A 20,334-nucleotide genomic window follows, 5' to 3' on the forward strand; every position below is an offset into this window, starting at 1 on the left:
CCATTGTAGCAAGTGTGAAGTACTGTAAACTGACAGGAAACAGATCAGAGGTTGCCCTAGGAGAGGCGAGAGGGACGGATGAGATAGGGCAGGAGGGAACATTTGGGAGTGATGGCTGTGTTCACTATCTTAATCAAGGTGACAGTTTCATAGGTGTAGACATATGCCAGATGTATCAAACTGTATACTTTAGGGCCGCCTGGGTGGCTCGGTGAACTAAGCGTCTGCCTTTAGCTCGGGTCATGATCTCAGGGTCCTGAAATCGAGCCCCGCATCAGGTTCCCTGCTCAGCAGCGACTTTGCTTCTCTCTCTTTCTCTGTGATCCCTTTCGATCTCATTCTCTCTCAAATAAATAAAATCTTAAAAAAAAATTCATCATTGAAATTTAAAAGAAAAATCATTTCGGACCATGCCAAAGCCGCATGGAGCTTCTGCCACAGGTGTGTGTCTCTCTTGGCCCAGGCAGGGTCCTGGGTAGGTCTTGGCCAATCCCAGGCCCATCCCACTTGGTGACTTTAGCAGAGCTGAGCTCGGGTTGCACTCCTGAATCCACCCGCCCAGGTCCTGACTTCACAGCTCTGCCCCACATCCTGGTCCAGCCCCTCCTCCAGTTCCCTGCCAGCCTCTGCGGCCAGGAAACTGGAATTCTTCTCTCGTACCAAGAGAGGTCCCTCAAGGGTAAGCAGCGGCAGTGGCTGCTACGGGGAAGTTCCACGACTTTGGAAAAAAAGCATATTTCGGATCATGCAGCTGCTTCTCCCAGCCCAGCCAGCAGCATTTCTGAAACCCCCTCTCTTGGGGTCCTGACTTCCGCACATGTGGCCCTCACCCTGCTCCTGCTGGGAGGGAGGCAGCTCCAGCAAACCTGGACCCCACTTAGGGATCCCCCCAAGAACAGTGGGCTCTTGTGGGTTTCTGTGGGCACCCCTCTACGGCCCCACTCTTGCTTCAAAGGAGTCCTTTGTGGAATATGGATGTGTGGCCAAGGCCCCAGCGACGCCGGTGGGGAACAGAAAAATAGGCATGTGTGTCTATTTTATAGCTCTTCTCTGCTCTCTGAACGGCCTCTTTGAAGGTAACGATGGGTCACAGCAGGCCTTGGGTGGGAGGACAGTGTGCGGCCACCTTGATTCTAATTTGACCATACGTTGCTTTTTTGGGGTATGCGCTGGGGTGTCTGGAGAGGTGGGTTTGGGCTTGGCCTCAAAGCTCTGGTTCCCACAGAGACTCAAGGCTCCCATTGTGGGCGGCCAGGCTCCAAGGAGGAAAGCAGCCCCTGGGGACCCCCTTCTATTCCCGCACCAGGCTGCACGCCGGGATATATTTTGGATGGAATTCCACTGTGGCTATTTTTGAAGGTGCTGGGGTGGGAAACTGAATCACCCCTTCTCGCAGGCCCCGACCCCATGTCACTGTCCCCAGTTCACAGCGAGCTGTGTGGCCTCTTCCAGCAGGGGGACGGATGACCAGCAAAGTCATCCTGAATCAATAACTGGCGTAGCGTGTCAGGAGGTGACCAAAGAATCAGAAGGGGAATGGACCTCATCACACCTACGAGGACGATCGTCGTCCAAAGTGGAAAATAACAAGTGTTGTCAAGGATGTGGAGAGACTGGAAGCCTCGTGTACCGCCGGTGGGAATGCAAAACGGGGCAGCGGCCGTGGAAAGAAGTTTGGCGGGTCCTCAAAAAGTTAAACATAGAATTATTTTATGAGCCAGAAACTCTGCTTCTGGGTGTATACCCAGAATAATTGAATGTCGGGTCTCAAAGAGATTCTTGTACATGTATGTTCACAGCAGCATCGCCCAAAGGTAGAAACACCCCAAGTGTCCAGGAACAGAGGCGTGGATAAACACTGTGGTCCATGCACGCGGAGGAATGTTTCTCAGCCATAAAGAGCACTGAAGCTCTGATACATGTCATATCATGGATGAACCTCGAAAACATCGTGCCGAGGGAAAAAAGACAGATACAAAAGGGCACATCATGTGTGATTCCATGTGTATGGAATGTCCAGAACAGACAAACCCATGGACACAGAGAGCAGGTTAGTGGGTGCCAGGGGCTGGGGGAGAGGGAGCTGGATGACAGCTAATGGGGATGGGGCATTTGTGTGGGACCAATAACAATTATTCGAGGGGTATCTGGGTGGCTGCTCAGTCAGTTGAGTGGCCAACTCTTGATTTTGGCTCAGGTCATGATCTCAGGGTCATGAGATTGAGTCCTGAGCCAGGCTCCACACTGTAAGAGTCTGCTTGAGATTTTCTCTCTCTCTCTCTCCCTGTGCCCTTCCCCCTGCTTGGGTGCTCTCTCTCTCTCTAAAATAAATAAATAAATCTTTTAAAAAATTTTTTGAGGGGCAGCTGGGTGGCTCAGTTGGTTAAGCGTCTGCCTTCGGCTCAGGTCATGATCTCAGGGTCCTGGGATCAAGCCCCACATTGGGCTCCCTGCTCCACGGGAAGTCTGCTTCTCCCTCCCTCTGCTCCTGTCCTCCACTTGCTCTCTCAAATAAAATAATACATAAAAATCTTTTAAAAAATAAAAGAACACAAAAAAATAAGTGTTGGCAAGGATGTGGAGATGCTGGAACCATTGTGCACTGCTGGTGGGAATGTGAAATGATACAATCACTGTGGAAAACAATATGGCAGTTCCTTAAGAAAATTGAAAATAGAATAAATAATCCAGCAATTCCACTTCTGGGTAGATCTCCAAAGGAATTGAAAGCAGGGTCTCAAACAGATACTTGCACACCCTTATTCACAGCAACATTATTGACAACAGCCAAAAGGCAGAAGCAACTCAAGTGTCCATTGAAGATCAATGGATAACCAAGATGTGGTGCATCCATACAGGGGAATATTATTCAGCCTTAAAAAGGAAGGCAAGGGATCCCTGGGTGGCGCAGCTGTTTAGCGCCTGCCTTTGGCCCAGGGCGCGATCCTGGAGACCCGGGATCGAATCCCATGTCGGGCTCCCGGGGCACGGAGCCTGCTTCTCCCTCTGCCTATGTCTCTGCCTCTCTCTCTCTCTCTGTGTGTGTGACTATCATAAATAAATAAAAATTAAAAAAAAAAAAGGAAGGCAATTCTGACCCAGGTTATAACATGATGAACCTCGAACATTACACTGAGTGAAATAAGCTGGTCACAAAAAAACAAATATGGGACGCCTGGCTGGCTCAGCCTGTTGAGCATCTGCCTTTGGCTCAGGGCATGATCCTGGGTCTAGAGATTGAGTCCCGCACCGGGGTCCCTGTGAAGAGCCTGCTTCTCCCTCTACCTGTGTCTCTGCCTCTCTCTGTGTGTCTCTCACGAATAAATAAATAAAATATTTTTAAAAACCCACAAATACTGTGTGGTTCCACCTACATGAGGTTGCTAGAACAGTTGGATATATGGAGACAGAAAGTAGAACAGTTGGGTGCCAAGGGCTGAGGTAGAAGGATAGGGAGTCAATGTTTAGTGGGGTTTCATTTTGGAAGATGAAAAAGTTCTGGAGATGGGCACCAGGGTGGCTCAGTGGTTAAGCATCTGCCTTTGGCTCAGGTCATGATCCCAGGGTCCTGGGATCAAGTACTGCATCAGGCTCCTCGAAGGGAGCCTGCTTCTCCCTCTGCCTATGTCTCCGGCTTTCTCTCCGTGTGTCTCATGAACAAATAAAAATTAAAAATCTAAAAAACCCAACCCCCAAAAACCTTTGTTTTCTGGGTGTGCATGTGTCTGGCACCCCTACACTCAGGACCGTGCTAACCCTCCAGCATGGGTCTTGGGAGTTGTGTGGCACACGGGGACAAGGCAGTGGTTGTGGTCCAGCCTCATGCAGGGGGGGCTGAAGGACAGTGGAGGGACATCCTTCCCCATAAGCAGAGCTGTGAGGGCACCCCTGGCCACCCACTTTGAGGGAGGGGGAGGTGACTCGGGATAAGAGTGTGCATGGATTCCTGGGCTGGAGCCACAAGGAAAAGGACAGAGGCAGGTCCTCCAGGACCTCAATGTCCTCCAGGAAGCATCTGCCACAAGGAGCTTGGAACCACCACACAAGCCACAAGACTTGTCCAGGTGATGTTGGCTGCCTTGGTCATTTGTCAGGTGGCTCATGAACAGAGGGGTCTTGGGTCAGAAAAAGAGTGGCACATAGGCCAGAAGCAGGCACCCTCACTTATGAGGTTGATCCAGCTACCACTGCTTCTGGAATAGTCTAGCTTATGAGCAACAGAGAGCAATGCTGATATGAGGCAGGGCCAGATGAGGACTCCTTCAACCTGGCCTGGACCTTCTCACAGCTCCTATCCCTAAGGCTCTCCCCACCCCCCTTCCTCCTCTCCTTCTCGGGTGGCACCTGAGTGGTCTGAAGGCCCTGTCAGCCTCCATCAGCCTCCTCAAACCTCTACCACCTCTAGTCCCTTCTAGGCGCCCCTGGACGTAAGGTCCCTCCCCAGACATCATCCATGCTCACAAAGACGTATGTCTACCTCTTTGCAGGCATGGGGCTCAAGAGGGTACACTGCCTCTGCCCCAGCATGTGCTGTTTTTCCCACTTACAACGTATCCTCCAGGTAACACTTTATCGATTCTCACAGCACTATTTGTCCTCTTTTCTTTGAGGTGACATTTTTATAACATAAAATTCACCCTTTTAAAGCAGACAATTCAGTTAGCATTTAGTACATTTGCAGTGATGTGTATTCATCACCTCTCTCCACTTTCTTTCTTTTTTTTTTTTTAAGATTTTATTTATTTATTCATGAGAGACAGAAAGAGAGACAGAGACCCAGGCAGAGGGAGAAGCAGACTCCATGCAGGGAGCCCGATGGGAGACTCGATCCTGGGACTCCAGGATCAGGCCCTGGGCTGAAGGCAGACTCTCAACCACTGAGCCACCCAGGCATCCCTCTCCACTTTCAAACAATGTGTTTAAAGATTTTACTCCGATGTGGGGCTAGACACCAGGACCTTGAGATCATGACCTGAGCAGAAGGCAGACGCTTAACCGACTGAGCCACCCAGGCGTCCTTGTTCTTGACAGCAGCCACCAGACGCGGATGTGGAAATATCTCATTGTGGTTTTGGTTTGCATTTCCCTAATAATTAGTCCTGTTCAGCAGCAAACACCTCTGGGACATACTGATCCTTTAAAAAAAAAAATTCATTGTTGATCTGAATTCAAATTCAGCTGGGCTTCCTATATTTCTGTTTATTTTTTCGTTGCAGTGAAGTACACAGGATGTAAAATTTGCCATTTTAACTATTTTTAGGCGCACAAATCCATTGGCATTTAGTACGTTTACAATGTTGTATAAACACCACCACTATCTAGTTCCAGAACTTTTTCATCATCCCGCCACTCCCACCCCAAACAGAATAGGCATCTGTATCTTATCTGGCAATCCTAGCCCCGGGGCAAAAAGTATAAATGCATATTCTTGTTTAGCTCATGGGAACGTGAACTATTTCTCATCCTTCTTTCTTTTCCTTTTTTTTTTCTCCTTCATCCTTTTTTCTAATTGGAGTAGAAAAGAATGCGTTCACTAACCCAGTGGCCATGTGCCACGTGCAAGTGCCATGTACCAGTGATGAACTCCGGTGAAGCTCCTCCCCACAGCACAGCAGCTGGGTGAGGGCAGCGACTTGCTCTGGCCTGTGGGGGTCCACGCTCATTCCCCGGGGCCCACCTAGTGCCGAGAGAGGCCGAACTGGAAAAGTAAATGGAGATGTACAGGGAGCCACCCCTCCATTCTTCAGGCCTGTGGCGGTGGCCTCTCTGCAGGTGCAATACTGGGTACCTTTTAATGCTCTGGCTGGGGTGGGGGCACCTTCAGAGGCCTCCTATGGCCTTCCCCACTCATCCCCCAGGCCAGGAGCTCAGTGGTCAGAGGAAGGCCCACCAACTCTCATCAGTTCTAATCACACACTGGGAAACCAGGGAGCTGGTCCACTGTGGGCTGAACTTGGTCCAGGACCCTGTCCATTACCAAGACACCCCCTCTGCCAAGACCTCAGGCTCTAGATGGCCATGGTACTTTGTGGTCTCCAGGGATCAGTGTCAACTCAGCCTCTATGTCCGATAGTCCTTGAAATGTCTGGGCGCCCCCTTCTGCAGTGAACAGTGCCTCAAGGAAAGGACTGCAGGTCACTATGGGGAGGAACTGGGGCTGTGATAGCACCTGATAGCCCTTCCATCTGGCTCAGGCCTGAGAACCATCCAAAGGGATTGTCCTCAGCGTCCTACTCCTCTCTTCTTCCTTTCTCAGGTTCTGGATGTTAATGAAGAGGCGCCTTCAATGACTGCCCATTCATCTCATCCAGAGAGACATTTGTTAACTCCATTAACCATCTCCATGACTCAGTGGGGGCTTGAGCACCTTGCCTGGCATCCCAAGCATGTTCTCCCAAAGAGGGAACCAACAGGATATGGTATATCAAGAGGCTTATTGCATGGAGCTGGCTTATGCAACTGTGGAGGCTGACCAGTCTGAAATTCGTAGGGCAGCGGGGCAGACTGGAGACACAGGGCAGCACTGATGCCACAGTCCACAGGCTGCCCAAGACTCTCCATAACCGGGACACCTGGGTGGCTCAGCGGTTGAGTGTCTGCCTTTGGCCCAGGGCATGATCCCAGGATCCGGGATTGAGTCCCACATCAGGCTCCTTGCATGGAGCCTGCTTCTCCCTCAGCCTATGTCTCTGCCTCTCTCACTGTGTTTCTTATGAATAAATAAATAAAAATCTTAGGGAAAAAAAAAAAAAACAGCTCTCCATAACCAAACCCAAGCCAGGCTCCTCTGAATCCTCTTCTTGACTAGGCCCAAACCTTGACCAATAAAGATTTGAACAAAACACAAACATGGTGTCTAAAGGCTCAAGGCCATATCCCTAGGATGACCCTAGCTCCCTTAAAGTACCTGCTTGAGAACACTCAAGGCTGCTCAAGGAACTGGCCATCTGATCCAGTGACAGCTGAAGGTGGGCCCTGTCTCCCAGCCTCTGGGGTATGGGAGCCAAACTTCCAGAAGCACAGCTGGCAAACCCAGATGGGTTTAACAAGGACCAACCACCCGCCCCTCCACTTCCAGTGTTTTGTACTGGTTCACTTCCCTGACTACAAAGCCCCCCTCACCTACCTCCCTGTCCCCCAACATCAAATGGGTGTTGAGTTTGCCTAGTGCAATAATTATGTTCCTGGGCAGCCCCGGTGGCTTAGCGGTTTAGCGCCGCCTTCAGCCTGGGGTGTGATCCTGGAGACCCGGGATCGAGTCCCGCGTCGGGCTCCGTGCATGGAGCCTGCTTCTCCCTCTGCCTTTGTCTCTGTCTCTGTCTCTCTCTCTCATTCACTGTGTCTCTAATAAATAAATAAAATCTTTAAAAAAATAATAATTATGTTCCTAAGATCTGTCCTGACTTCAGCTAGGGTCTGGCTTTCTCTTGGACAAGGTGGAACTTGCTCCTCCCAAAGGAAACCTCAGTTTTGCTCTTGAGGCCTTTGGGCTAACTGCCACCCTGATTACGGGGGGTCAAACGGCCTGGATGTTAATCCCATCTACAAAATACCTCCGTGGCAACACCCGGGCTCGTGTTTAATAGTGGACGGGGCGTTCTGGCTTAGCCATGTTGACATGTAGAACTGTCCATAGCTCTGTCTCAGGATGATCAAGGGCTCTGGTCGGACAGGTCCCTCTTGTTCCCACTTCGTCCCTGGCACCCGACGGGGGACTGGTGCACAGGGGGAGTAATTGCAGGTGTTTGTTGAGTGAATCATGGGAAACACATCAGTCCCTGGCTTCAGCCCAGGCCTCTGAGGAATTTCTTCTCCAGTCTTGGGGGGGCAGGGGCGAGGGGGACTTTGCTGTAGCTGGAGCATCTCTGCAGAGCCCCGACCTCTGAGGAGGGCAGAGGAGGGCGGGCGGGGTCCAGGCCGCTCTGCAGAAGGAACGGCAGCGTGACGAGGCCTTTCCACTCTGCGGTCAGACTCCTGGCCCCGAGAGCCGTAAAACAGCCCTGCTTGGACTGGAAACATTTTCCTTTAATATGTTCCTGGAGGCGTTGGCAGGGCCTGTAAGGAAAATTTCAGGGGAAGAAAGAGAGAGAGGTCTTCGGCAGCCACTGAGGCCTGGGAGGTGGTGGCCAGACCCGTGGCTTTGGGGGGACCCAAGCATCTTGAGGGGCGGTTGAGGGACCTGGGCAGGACCAGGCAGCTGTCAGTGCGTTATCTGGGTCTAGGAGAATCCTGCGGACTGCTGGACCTCCCTGAACCTTGTGGTAGCGGGGATGGCGGGTGGCCTCACCAGTCAGAGACAGTTCTCCACAGGAATTTGTGTAAAGCTGCCTGGAGATGGTCTCTGCAAGCATGAGCGTGTTGAACCCACAGGGTGCTGAGGCCTGGGGAGGGAGCCCCCAAGGGCCTGGCACAGGGCAACGGGGTACAGGTCTGATGTGCCTTCTCCTATGGCTCCCCATTGCCCTGGGATGGAGCCCAGGCGCTGTCCTCCCAGGTGCTGGCACCCCATCCAGCTCTAACACCTCGACACCCCTCACCCCATGTGGGCTCGGCCCCACCATACCCAGTTCTAAGAACGCTGCCTCATTCTCTGTCACCTCCAGGCCTTTGCTCACTCTGGTGCCCATCACCCCAAGCACCCTCTGTGGCCTCTGACTTGGCTTATTCTCATACCTCCTCCAGTTGGAGCTTAGAGGTCCCTCCTCCTGGCCCCCCATGGCTGCCTGTGTGTCCCTTCCCCTCATCAAACCCAAAAGATCCTGGCATGTACTGAGAGCAATTCTTGGTTATAAATCCTGGGGTGTTTTGAGGGGAGGTTAGGGGGCCTTGGAGGAATAGACGTTTCTCAAACTTTGTCATTGTGACTGGCATGCCCCTAGGTCCCCAAGAAGATACAACTCCACTAAGTGTCAGGCAAGATAGAATTCACTGGGAATAAAACACAGTTTGTATTTGCATATGAACACATGAAGATGATCATTTCTTTTTTCAAATATTTTATTTATTTATTCATGAAAATACACAGAGAGGAGAGAGAGAGAGAGAGAGAGAGAGAGAAGCAGGCTCCATGCAGGGAGCCCGACGTGGGACTCGATCCCAGGCCTCCAGTATCACACCCTGGGCTGAAGGCGGCGCTAAACCGCTGAGCCACCGGAGCAGCCCCAAGATGACCATTTCAAAGACTGGAGAGGGGGATCCCTGGGTGGCGCAGGGGTTTGGCGCCTGCCTTTGGCCCAGGGCGCGATCCTGGAGACCCGGGATCGAGTCCCACGGCGGGCTCCCGGTGCATGGAGCCTGCTTCTCCCTCTGCCTGTGTCTCTGCCTCTCTCTCTCTCTCTCTCTCTCTCTTTCTCTCTCTCTGTGTGTGTGTGACTATCATAAATAAATAAAAATTAAAAAGTAAAAAAAATTCAAAGACTGGAGAGGGCAGCCCTGGTGGCGCAGCGGTTTGGCGCTGCCTGCGGCCTGGGGTGTGATCCTGGAGACCAGGGATGGAGTCCCACGTCAGGCTCCCTGCATGGAGCCTGCTTCTCCCTCTGCCTGTGTCTCTGCCTCTCTCTCTCTCTGTGTCTATGAATAAATAAATAAAATTAAAAAAAAAGACTGGAGAGTATGGAAGAAAGTTGGGTAGAGGTATCTATGTTCAGGGGTTGAGGTAGGTCTCCCGAGGTGCTAACATTTAAGCTGAGATTTGGAGGATGATAGGAAAGCATCATGTAAATATGAAGGCTGAGCATCCCAAACAGAAGAGATGACTTGTGGGGCCCTGGGGCGGAAAGAGCTTGGGTGCTGGAGGAACACAAATGAGGCTGGTGTGGCTGGAGGGGAGCGAGTGAAGAAGGACGCATGCTTAGAGGGATGGGCTGAAGCCGGATCACATGGGGCTTTGCAGGCCACAGAGAGAAGGTGGGTTTTATTATAGGAGAAATGGGGAGCCATGAAGGGTGTGTGAGCAAGGGAGGGGAACACGATCTGATTTATGATTCTGAGACATGCCCTGTGGCTGCTGCGGGGAGGAGGCTGGGGCAGCGTCCAGGCAGGAGTTGGGAGGACAGGGACCAGGGCTGGATGGCAGGAGAGAAGTGGTTGGATTTGTATATTTTGGAAGCTGAGGAGACAAGAGCTACTGATGTACTGGACACAGGGGGGCAGGGAGGAGTCTCAGACGCCACCCAGGTCTCAGGCCCAGCGCTGAGTGAATGGTGGGGTCGTTGCCTGAGACAGGAAGACTTGGAGAGGTGACGTCAGGAACCAACAGCCCCACCTTGGCCGTGTGCTTGTGGTGTCTGGTCGGACCCATGTGCCTGGGCTGGGCTGGCCAGGCTCCAGATGGAACCACGGGCTTTGCAGGCAAAGAGTGGCCTTTGCTGTCTGGGCCTGGACGGGATCCACCAGGGAGAGGCGGGCAGGGGGCAGGCCAAGCCCCCGACGCCCAATTTTTGTGCAAGCAGGCAGGGCCCACCCCAGGTCCTTTTGTTCCAGCTGGAAACCGGGACCAAATCAAAAAGTCCAGATGTGGAGTTGGATGCAGTCCCGTGACCGTGCGGTTTGGGGAGGCCCAGCAGCCAGGCGTCCAGTGGGTCAGGCCTCCGTGTGGCCTCGCTGGCCACCACCCGGTTGGGTGTGGGGGGCAGGACGGCTTCAGCTTTGAGTCTCTGGCTGCAACAAAGGTTAAAAAAATAATCACCAGCACCAAGACCCGGCCCCTCCCAGCTTCAACCCCAGTGCTGGGTGGAAAAACAGGTCCCGGGACCCCCGCCAGCCCACAGGCCTGAGACTTCCCCAAGGGCCAGGCCCGTTCAGGAGCAGGGGCAGGGGTCAAGAGGGCATTAAGCTGGATCCCAATCCCTCTCTACCCTGGTGACTCAGTTTCCCATCTGGAAAATGGGGCATTGCTGTGGAATCACGTCATGCTCAAGTTCTCCTGGAGCACCTCCTGTATACCAAGCCCCCTGCCAGGTGCTGGGAACTTGAATGTCAGACAAGCCAAGGCTGGCTCTGCCCTCACAGCCTCCCAGGCAGGGGGGATGAGACGGAAGATTCGCTGGACAGGGGTGGTCACCTCCCTGGGCCTTCGTTTTTCCAACTCTATGATAAGGAGAAAAATAGTTACCTCTGAGAGTCATCTTTATTCCCGTGACAGCTTCTCCATGCTGGACTGTTTACCATTCAGCTTGGAGCATCCGGTGGTCCCAATCCAGTGGAAGATTCCAGGGCAAAGGGGCAAGTTGGCTGTTTAAAATCAGGTTTTCCAGGGGCGCCTGGGTGGCTCAGTGAGTCAACCATCAGCTCAGGTCATGGTCCCAGGGTCCTGGGATCGAGCCCTGCATCAAGCTCTGCATCAGGTTCTGCCTCAGGCTTCCTGCTCAGTGAGGAGTCTGCTTCTCACTCTGCCCCTCCCCCATTCCTGCTTGTGCTCTGTCTCTCAAATAAATAAATCAAATCTTTTTTTAAAAAAATTAGTTTTCCTGATCCCAGTTGCTAGCAGGAAGCAGTTCACTGCATGGATGAAGAAGACGCAGACCGGTGGCAGGGGCTGGGACAGGAGGAGTGGAGAGGTGTCGTTTAATGGGGACAGAGCTTCAGCTTTCAAGATGAAAAGAGTTCTGCAGATGGCTGCACAACAATGTGAACCTGATGCCATTTAAAAATGATTCAGATGGCAATTTTTATGCTACATGTTTTTTACAATAAAAGCTATTTTTTTTGAAAAGAGGGAAAAAGGTAGAGTTTGGAATCAGGTCTGCCTCCTGTTTACTATGTGGCCCTGAGTGAATGTCTGACCCTCTCTGGGTTTCTGTTTGCTCCCTGCTTCCCTGCCTCCCAGCCCTGGGTCTAGGTCACCACCCAGATCTTCCCTTCAATTTTGCATTTCTCCATTTCAGTCCTTTGGGGCTTGATGCAGGGCTGGGAGCAAGGGAGCCGAACATCACTTGAGCTGCCTTCCAACTGGCGATGGGGTGAGGAGGCCCCTCCTGTGGGCTCCTCCACTACCCGCCAGCCATTTGGAAATAACAGGCTGGCGGTAGCAGCCGTTCTGGGCAAAGCCCGTTTCCTGTGATGTTCAAGGTTGCCTGGTACCCGGGAGAGGTCAAGAGGCCACCAGAGTAGGGAAGGGCTTTGGAGCTGGGCCTGGAGCTGCCCCCAGTGGCACCCTTCCAGGGAAGCCTGGGTCAAAGCCGGGACCGCCACCTTTCCTAAGGGCAGAGGGCAACAAGAGGGGTCTCTCATAGTGTTTGGAGATGGAGGTAGGGGATGGGACATTGGCCCACTACCGGAATCACCCCCATTAAAGCAGGTTGAGCCTAACAGCCTGTGATCCAGAAAGCCCACTGAGGCAGGAGTGAGGAGAGAGGATCCAGTCTCTACTGTTTGCCTATTCAGAATGGCATCCAGCAGGGACTGACCATCACCACCACCACCAACCCCCCAACACACACACACACACACACACACACACACACACCTAGAGAGGCTGGTCAGGCTGGACCATGGTGATTGGTTCTGGGGGGGGCATGGGACCCATGCTGGACCAGTGAGAGTCAGCCCAAAGATCTCCCCTGGGCCAATCAGGGGAAAGGTGTTCTGTTTCCTCTAGACCTTGGCCTGGAGAAACGTAAGCCTGGCCCCACCTGGCCGCCCCAAAGGGCAGGAAGAGAGCTGAGCAGAGAGGTACAAATCAGATACCACCTCCCAGCCACTGGGATGGCCATCATCACAAACCTAAAAAAGGATCGTTGGCAAAGATGTGGAGAAGCCGGGACCCTCAGGCATTGCTGAGGTGAGAGCGTTGAGTGGTGTGGCCACTGTGGAAAATGATGCGGCAGTTCCTCAGAAAGTCAAACATCGAGTTAAATGATTCTGGAATCTCACTCACCAGTTATGCACTCCAGAGAACTAAAACAGGTATTCAAACAACACTTGGCACAGAGATGCTCATAGCATTCATTATGCACAACCGCAAAAAGGTAGAAATAACCCAGATGTCCATCGATTGGAGAACAGATAAACGAAACGCGGCACATGTGTAAAATAAAACGCTCTTTAGGCATAAAAAGGAACGAAGCTCTGATACAAGCTGCAACGTGAATGAACCTTGAGGACACACTCTGTGAGAGAAGCCAGGTGCAAAAGGACACATGTTGTATGACTCTGTTTATATGAAATGTCTAGAACAGGCAAATCCATAGAGACAGAAAACAGATTAGTGGCTGCCAGGGGCTGGGGGAGGGGACAGAGAGTGCCTGCTAATAGGGACCAGGTTTCCTTTTGGGAGGAGATGAACATGTTTTGAGATAGAAGAGATTATTGCAAGGCATCACGAACACAATAAAAACCACTAAATTGAACAGTTTAAAATTGTTGAAATGATAAATTTTATGTCCTGCGTATTTTACCACAAATTTGTTGGTTCTTCTTTTTCTTTTTTATTTATTTATTTTTAAATAATTTATTTATTTATTCACAGAGTCCCAGAGAGAGAGAGAGAGAGAGAGAGAGAGAGAGAGAGAGAGAGGGAGAGAGAGAGAGAGGCAGAGACACAGGCAGACTCCATGCAGGGAGCCCGACATGGGACTCGATCCCGGGTCTCCAGGATCAGGCTTTGGGCCGCAGGCGGCGCTAAACCTCTGTGCCACCGGGGCTGCCCTTCTTTTTTTAAAGGAAGAAGACAGCTGACAGAGACACAGATCCTGGAGGTTTCATTTGGGGCTCTGGGTCCAGCCATGCCTGAAGGCAGCCCTCCAGAGATGGGCTTCCGCTCCCTCTAATTTGGCATTTCAGAAAGTCAGCTATGTTTGTTCTTGCCCATGTCCCATGATGGGAAGATCCTCACCAAAGGTGCTGGGGGTCTGAGGAAGGTCCAAACCTCACTCCCTGGCCCACTGCTGTCCCATCTATAAGATGAGAGGGGGGCAAGCTCTCTCCATGCCAGCAACAGCAGCTCCCAGTTTGCACTCACTAGGATGACATTTCACTGCCCATCACAGGCCTGTGAACAAGATGTCCTGAGCTCAGCAAAGGGAAGAAATTGCCAGGGTATGTTCCTGCCTTCCATGCTGTGCCGCCTCTGGAAGCAAACTGTTGGGGCCTCCGGAGGAAGGTGGCTGGGGCCCCGAGAGGCAGCCTGGCAGGTGCTGATGAGCTCATGCTTAGCATCTGATAAGGTGGGGTTCAAGCCTTGGCTCTTGCCCTCCGTGATCCTGGGCCAGCAGTCTCCCCTTCTGGGCCTCAGTTTCTCCTCTCCAAAACAGACTGGTTTTTCTGGAGGTCAGGTGCGGGGTCTGCTGGGTGAACAGTTGCTGTCTCAGGAGAGCTCATTAATACGCGGATGTGTCTGGTGGAATCCGAGCTGGACTAGGAGTACTGGTGTGGCCAGCGACGGGTGCTGGGGAGCAAGGGGGGCGGACAGCTACCCAGTTTACTGCCCTGGCCAGAGGGGGATGTGGCCAGGCTCTAGCCGCCCCTCTGTGCCGTGTTGCTATTGGCTCCAGAAGGATATGGATGTAGAAGTAACTCGTTGATTCTTTTTCCACTTGCTGCTGAGCACTCAGCGTCCCGGCGCGCCTGGCCGGAGGCTGGCACTGTTTCCAGGCACCTGGACAGCCTCACTTGGCCCTGGCACAGGGACTCACTGAGTGCTTGGCGGTTGGCGGGCTCCGGGCGTCAGCAAATGGCGTGGTCCTTTGGTCCCGTGGCTGCTCCAGAGTTGGGGGAAGAGAGCACCTCATAGCTCCCATGGCCTCCAGGAGCCTCCCTGGCCGGCCGGCCGAGGGTATGGCCAAGAGAGTGGTTCTGTTGGGGTCAACTCGGAGACTCCCTCCTGTGGCACCTCAGATGTGGGATGCCCCCGTGCCATGCCTCAGCCTCCCTGGGGTCCTGTGGCTTCCACCGTTACAGCTCTGAGCTTCCACTGACGGGCAGCCACATCACCCTGGGTCTGTGGCTCTGTAACACGATGATCCTGCGGCTCTAGGATGCCACAGTCCTGTGGTTTTAGCATACTGTGGGCCCATGTCCCCACTGACCCATGACACTATGACTTTGTCATTCCTTAGTTCTGTGTCTCCTTGTTCTGTGGGCTCATGACTCTTGGATTAATTGGAAGTTCATGCCTCTAGAAAAGAGTAAGTCATTCAAACCAGTGGGAAACAGAGTCAGGAAGTCTCATGGGGTGGGTGTTCCAGTGGCACCCTCCCCCTAGCACCATGTGGACCAACAGCAACAGTGACATCACCCGTTTTCCAGAGGGTTCCATGTACTTGTCATTGTCCCATAGCTCCCTCTCAGACTATCCTGACCATTGCTGTGGTTTGGCCATTCCTGGAGGGTTTTATCTCCCTTTGTGGCGCAGGAATATGGACACATAGGTCAGAAAGCCTGGTCTGGCCTGAGGGAGAAAACTTTAAGTTAGGCTAAGTAGGGGTTGGCTGGGTAAAAAGCAGGAGTGCTTCAGGAAGAGGACACAGCCTGTGCAAAGGTCCTGAGATGGGAGAAGCTGAAAGGTAAAAGGTACAGGGAGGCAGCCAGAGAGGCTGCAGTGAGGCCTAATTGTTCACTTCCCTTTGTCTCTGGTAGGGACTTCAATTTCTTTCTTTCATGGACTCCTTATAGTGATCACTGAATGGGGTTGCCACATAGCCAGCGAAGCTCCCAGGGGGTTCAGCCTAGCTAGCCAGCCACCCATCCACCTATTCACCCACCTATCCACTCACTCATTCATTCATCTGTCCAACCACATGGCTGTCCATTCATCCACCCACCCATCCATTCCATCTATCTACCTACCCACCATTTACGCATCTATCCAACCATCCATTCATGATCCATCCATCTACCCACTCATCCACAACCCATCCAACAATACAAACATCTATCATCCACCTACCCATCCAATCATCCATCCATCTACTCATCCAACCACCCATCCACTCATCCTTCCCATTTGTCCACCCAACCATCCATCCATCCATCCATCCACCCACCAACTCACCCGAGGAGCCCAAACATGGCTCATGGCTCTGTTCCTGCACAGGGCACCCATCACTGCACCCCTCTCTGTGATCCAGCCCTCCTCCCCCTCTACTGCTTCCTCACCCCTCTGCTCCAGCCACACCTACCTCCTCAGTGAACCTCCAATGCATCAGACCCCTCCTGCCTCTGGGCTTTTGCCTTTGCTGTGCCCTCTGCCTGAGGCGCTCATCAGCCAAAGTCCATTCACCTGCCCTGGTCTTGGCACCAACCTCCCCCCACAGTAGTCTCCCTGACCCCCTGGGCTGCGTCTCCTCTGGCCCAGCCAGCTCCTACTTCTGGACAGCAAGCATTCCGTGCCACTGCATGCACTTGTCCACCTTTGAGGCCACCCACCTTGGGACTGAGAAGCCAAGACCACCTCTTCCCTGTTGGCTATGAGGCAAGGGGTCTGTATGGTGGGGAAATTGTTTCATCTCATCCCACTGATCAACAATCATTTCTTTGGCACCCAATTGTGCCAGTCTTCCTACATTGGGGCTGGGGCTCCTCCTTGCCCAGTACCCTCCCTCCCCCACTGGCCCATGCCCTGGTCTGGGCATCTGCCTGCCAGGCAGCCAGTGGGTAAACACACCCCGCCCTCTGCCTCCCGCCCCATCCATCACTGGCTTGAACAAGGGCCTCCTGTTAATGAGCTGGGGTGGGGGCCAGAGAGGGGTAGGAGGAAGGAGGATGAGGAATTGGGGTCAGGGCTCTGGTTCCCATGCTGTTGCTCACGCACCCATCCTCCCAACAGCTGCAGAAGCCTGGATGGGGGACACTCTCCCTATGGCCTTCATGGGGGAGGGGAGTGTGTGACTGCCCTCTCTGAGCATCCAGTGCCCAAACTGAGGCCACAGAGCGAACCTATCTCTCTGAGCCTCGGTTTGCCCGTCTGTAGAGTGGGGACGTTAGTGACTGCCTCAGCCTACTTCTTATCAACTAATGTATTCAGTTCTCATGACGATCCCAAGATGCAGGGACTCTTCTTGCCCCCACTTCACTGGGGTTTTTATTGCTCCTGTGCACAAAACTTTAGTCATTTCTATTATTCACTTCATTAAACAGAGAAAGAGAAAAAGAACAAAACTCGTGTAGTTAGCCGCACAGGCTGCCTCTCTCCCTGTAATACAGGCTTGTTTTACTATTACCTACAAAACCCTCATTAAACGTGAGAGGAGAGAAGAGCACGGTGATCATTTGCCCTGCCACAGTTGTCTCTGAAAAATTGTAACTGATTTCTCCAAAATCAGTGCCCACTGAACGGCACATTGGTCAATTCCAGTTGGTTCCTCGTGAGGTTCTTTCCCCCCTGCAGCGACTCTTCAGGATACTCACTAACCTTGAGAATTCAAAATCCACATTATAATACACTTTTGAAAGTGGCTCTGCCTTCCCTCCAAAAAAGAAAAGAAAAAAGAAGACACTGAGGCACAGACAAGTTAAGCAACCTGTCTCAGGCCCCACAGCAGAGCTGGGTGGGATATGCAACCCAGAGCTCCCAAGCCAGAGAACAAGACCTTTGTCGCTGTGGCCTGCTACCCCCATGATGGTGAGCTCCTGCCTCCTGGGGCCGGGGGAGGGGGAGCAGAGAGGGGAAACCCATAGAAGTGGTATGGCAAGATTTTGAACCCTTGGCACTTGCTCAATAAAATTGTAGCCACTATATTTATTGTTGTCTCCTTTCTTTATCAGCACCTTTCCGAGAACCTGGGGCAGAATGGGGACAGAGTTGGGGCAGATGGAAAGTGGGAGTGTAGGCAGGGCTTCTTAAAGTTTCCAGTGCAAGTCAGAGGGAGGTGTGCCCGACTCCAGTGCTGGGTGGCACCCTGGCACCCACTCCCCCACCCCCAACTACTTGATCCTTCTGGAGAGATGGGTCCAGTGGGGCCGTCTGAGGCAGGCTGGGTCAGGCTGTCAGCTATGGATGCAGCCGTGGCCAAGTGGCCTCCCTCACTGCCCTGATGAATTCCCCAGACCCTGGGCCTGTGGCTGGGCCCGCCCAGGGCAGGGCAGCTGCCTTCCCGACATACTTTCCCTCTGGATTCACGAGGAGAGGCGGCTGGGTAAGCTGGGGGCGCCCACATGTCTCCTGGCCCAGCAAACCCCTGCCAGGAAGGGCCCGGGGGCCCCATCACACAAGCACCAGCCCCTCTGCCCCAGCCTGGCCAGGGTCCCGGAACCACCGGGTCTGGTGTGATGGGAAGGGGAGCTGGCTGGGGCGCCAGCCAGAGGCTCAGGCCAGGAGGTCCTGGGCAGCAGGATCTTCACAGCTAATGAGGGGCCTGGGCCAGCATTTCTTGTCTGGATTCTGGGGCCAAGGGCAATGGTGGGGGGAAGTGTAAAGGCCTTCAAGCTCCCGCCTTCCCCAGTTCTAATTCCTGCTGTATGACCTCGAGCTGTCTCGTCTCCTCTCTAAGGAAAATGTGAATAAGGGCAATCTGAGTTGTAAGTGACACAGTGTATAAGTTCCCTATTGCATAGCAAGGCTAATACTGGAGCCAGACATCCGGCACAGGTTAGCTCATTCAGTTGTCTCAACAATGATCACCTCCATTTTACAAGTGAGGAAACTGAGGCACAGAGAGGTCAAGCAACTTGCCCTAAATCACACAGCAAGGCTGTGCCCAGTCAACATTTGAACCTAGACCATGTGGCCTCCAAGTCTGTCCTAAAGTACAGTGGGGGCAGGTATTACTCCTATTAACAGTAATGATGTTATGTTAATGACAAGGAATTAGAAGTGATATGCTAATCCTAGGAGGTACCCTCACAGCTCAGCAGCCTCTTCTCACTCTGCACTGAGGGATCCCCAGGCTGTGAGAGAACAGAACATAGACCATCCCAGTTCCCGGAGTCAAGCCATTCCAACCTTCTCTGCCAGGAGTATTCTGCTAGGGGTCCCGGAGAGCCACCAGCCCCTGAGCCTGGCCCAGAAGGAACACAAAGGGCTTCATGGAAGAAGAGGCAATATTGCCTGGACTTGAAGGATGGAAGAAGGTATTTGGGGTGATGGGGAACAGTAGCTGCAAAGACCCGGAAAGACACCTAGAGTAAGTTATTCTGTAACATGAGAATGGTGTGGTGTGCACGAGAGGAGTCACTGCCTGGAAAGAGGATTTCAGGGTTGGTGAGATCCAGGACGCAGGAGCATGAAACTAGAATGCTCGTCTGGGTGTCTGTTGTCTGCTCTGCAAACTGAGACATCCTCAGGATCTCTGCCTTTGCCATTCCCCCTGTTTGGATGCCCTTCCTTGCATCTCCCCCATGGCCTGGCCATGAACAAGGTCACGTGCATCCAAGTTCCAGCCTCGTGCCCAGCCTGTGGCAGGGGCCTGACTTCCATGGGCCCTTGTCCCAGCAGCATGAGGTACACACAAGCCCACAGGCCCTGCTGGAGTTGTGGTTTTCCCAAGAATTCCAGTGCCAGCCGGGAACAGCCCCCAGGTACGGTGGATGCCAAGGAAAACAGGAGGTGAGCTCATGGCCCGGCCACAGGCAGCAGGCAAGGTGGGCGCTCTCAAGGCACAGGCTTCACTAGAAATGCCCAGGTTGGGGCTGACTTCTCCCACCCAACCTCCCCGCCAGGCTCCCAGCCTTCTCACTCACCCTCTGTGGCTCCCTATTGCCCTAGAAGGCAGCCAGAGCTCCGCACTACTGGTACTGCATCTCCTGAGCCCCAACATCTCTCCATCCTGAGATCATTCCTTCTAACAAACCAGGCTCATTTCTGTCTCAGGGCCTTTGCATATTCTGTACCTCTACCTGGAATACCTACCACCATTTTTTTGCTTGGCCATGTCCTCCTCAGCTTCCTGGTCACAGTTTAGTGTTCTCTCCTCCTCTGAGAAGGCTACCCAGATTCCCCACCCTAACCCCAGGCTACGCCAGGCACCTCACTGGAGCTCCCACCGGTGCCTGTGTATCCCCATCACAGCTCTGGCCCCTTTGCATGATTATGCAGCCTCCTCTCCACCCACCTGGGCTCCTGTGGAGGGAGGAGTCCAGTCTGGCTTCTTCATCCTATGTCAGGAATCCAGCCTAGGACGTGATATACAGTAGGTGCTCAATGCGTATTTGTGGAATAAATAAATGTGTCTGAAATTTCCCCACCTCCAAGCCATAATTCTGCTGGAATTGTTCTCACCTTTCCCCTGCTGATCTGAGTCCTTTCTTTCCTTCAGGCTTTCTTTCCACCTCCTCCAGGAAACCCTCAGTGACTTCTCTGCAGCCTCCCAAGAGAACGGATCTGGCTATGATCCTACTCTGACTTCACTCATGCCCCTTGCAGTGGCCTTAGGCTAGCCACTTCCCCTTACTGGGCCT

This window comes from Nyctereutes procyonoides, unplaced genomic scaffold (assembly GCF_905146905.1).
Source record: "Nyctereutes procyonoides isolate TBG_1078 unplaced genomic scaffold, NYPRO_anot_genome, whole genome shotgun sequence".
Classification (NCBI taxonomy): domain Eukaryota; kingdom Metazoa; phylum Chordata; class Mammalia; order Carnivora; family Canidae; genus Nyctereutes; species Nyctereutes procyonoides.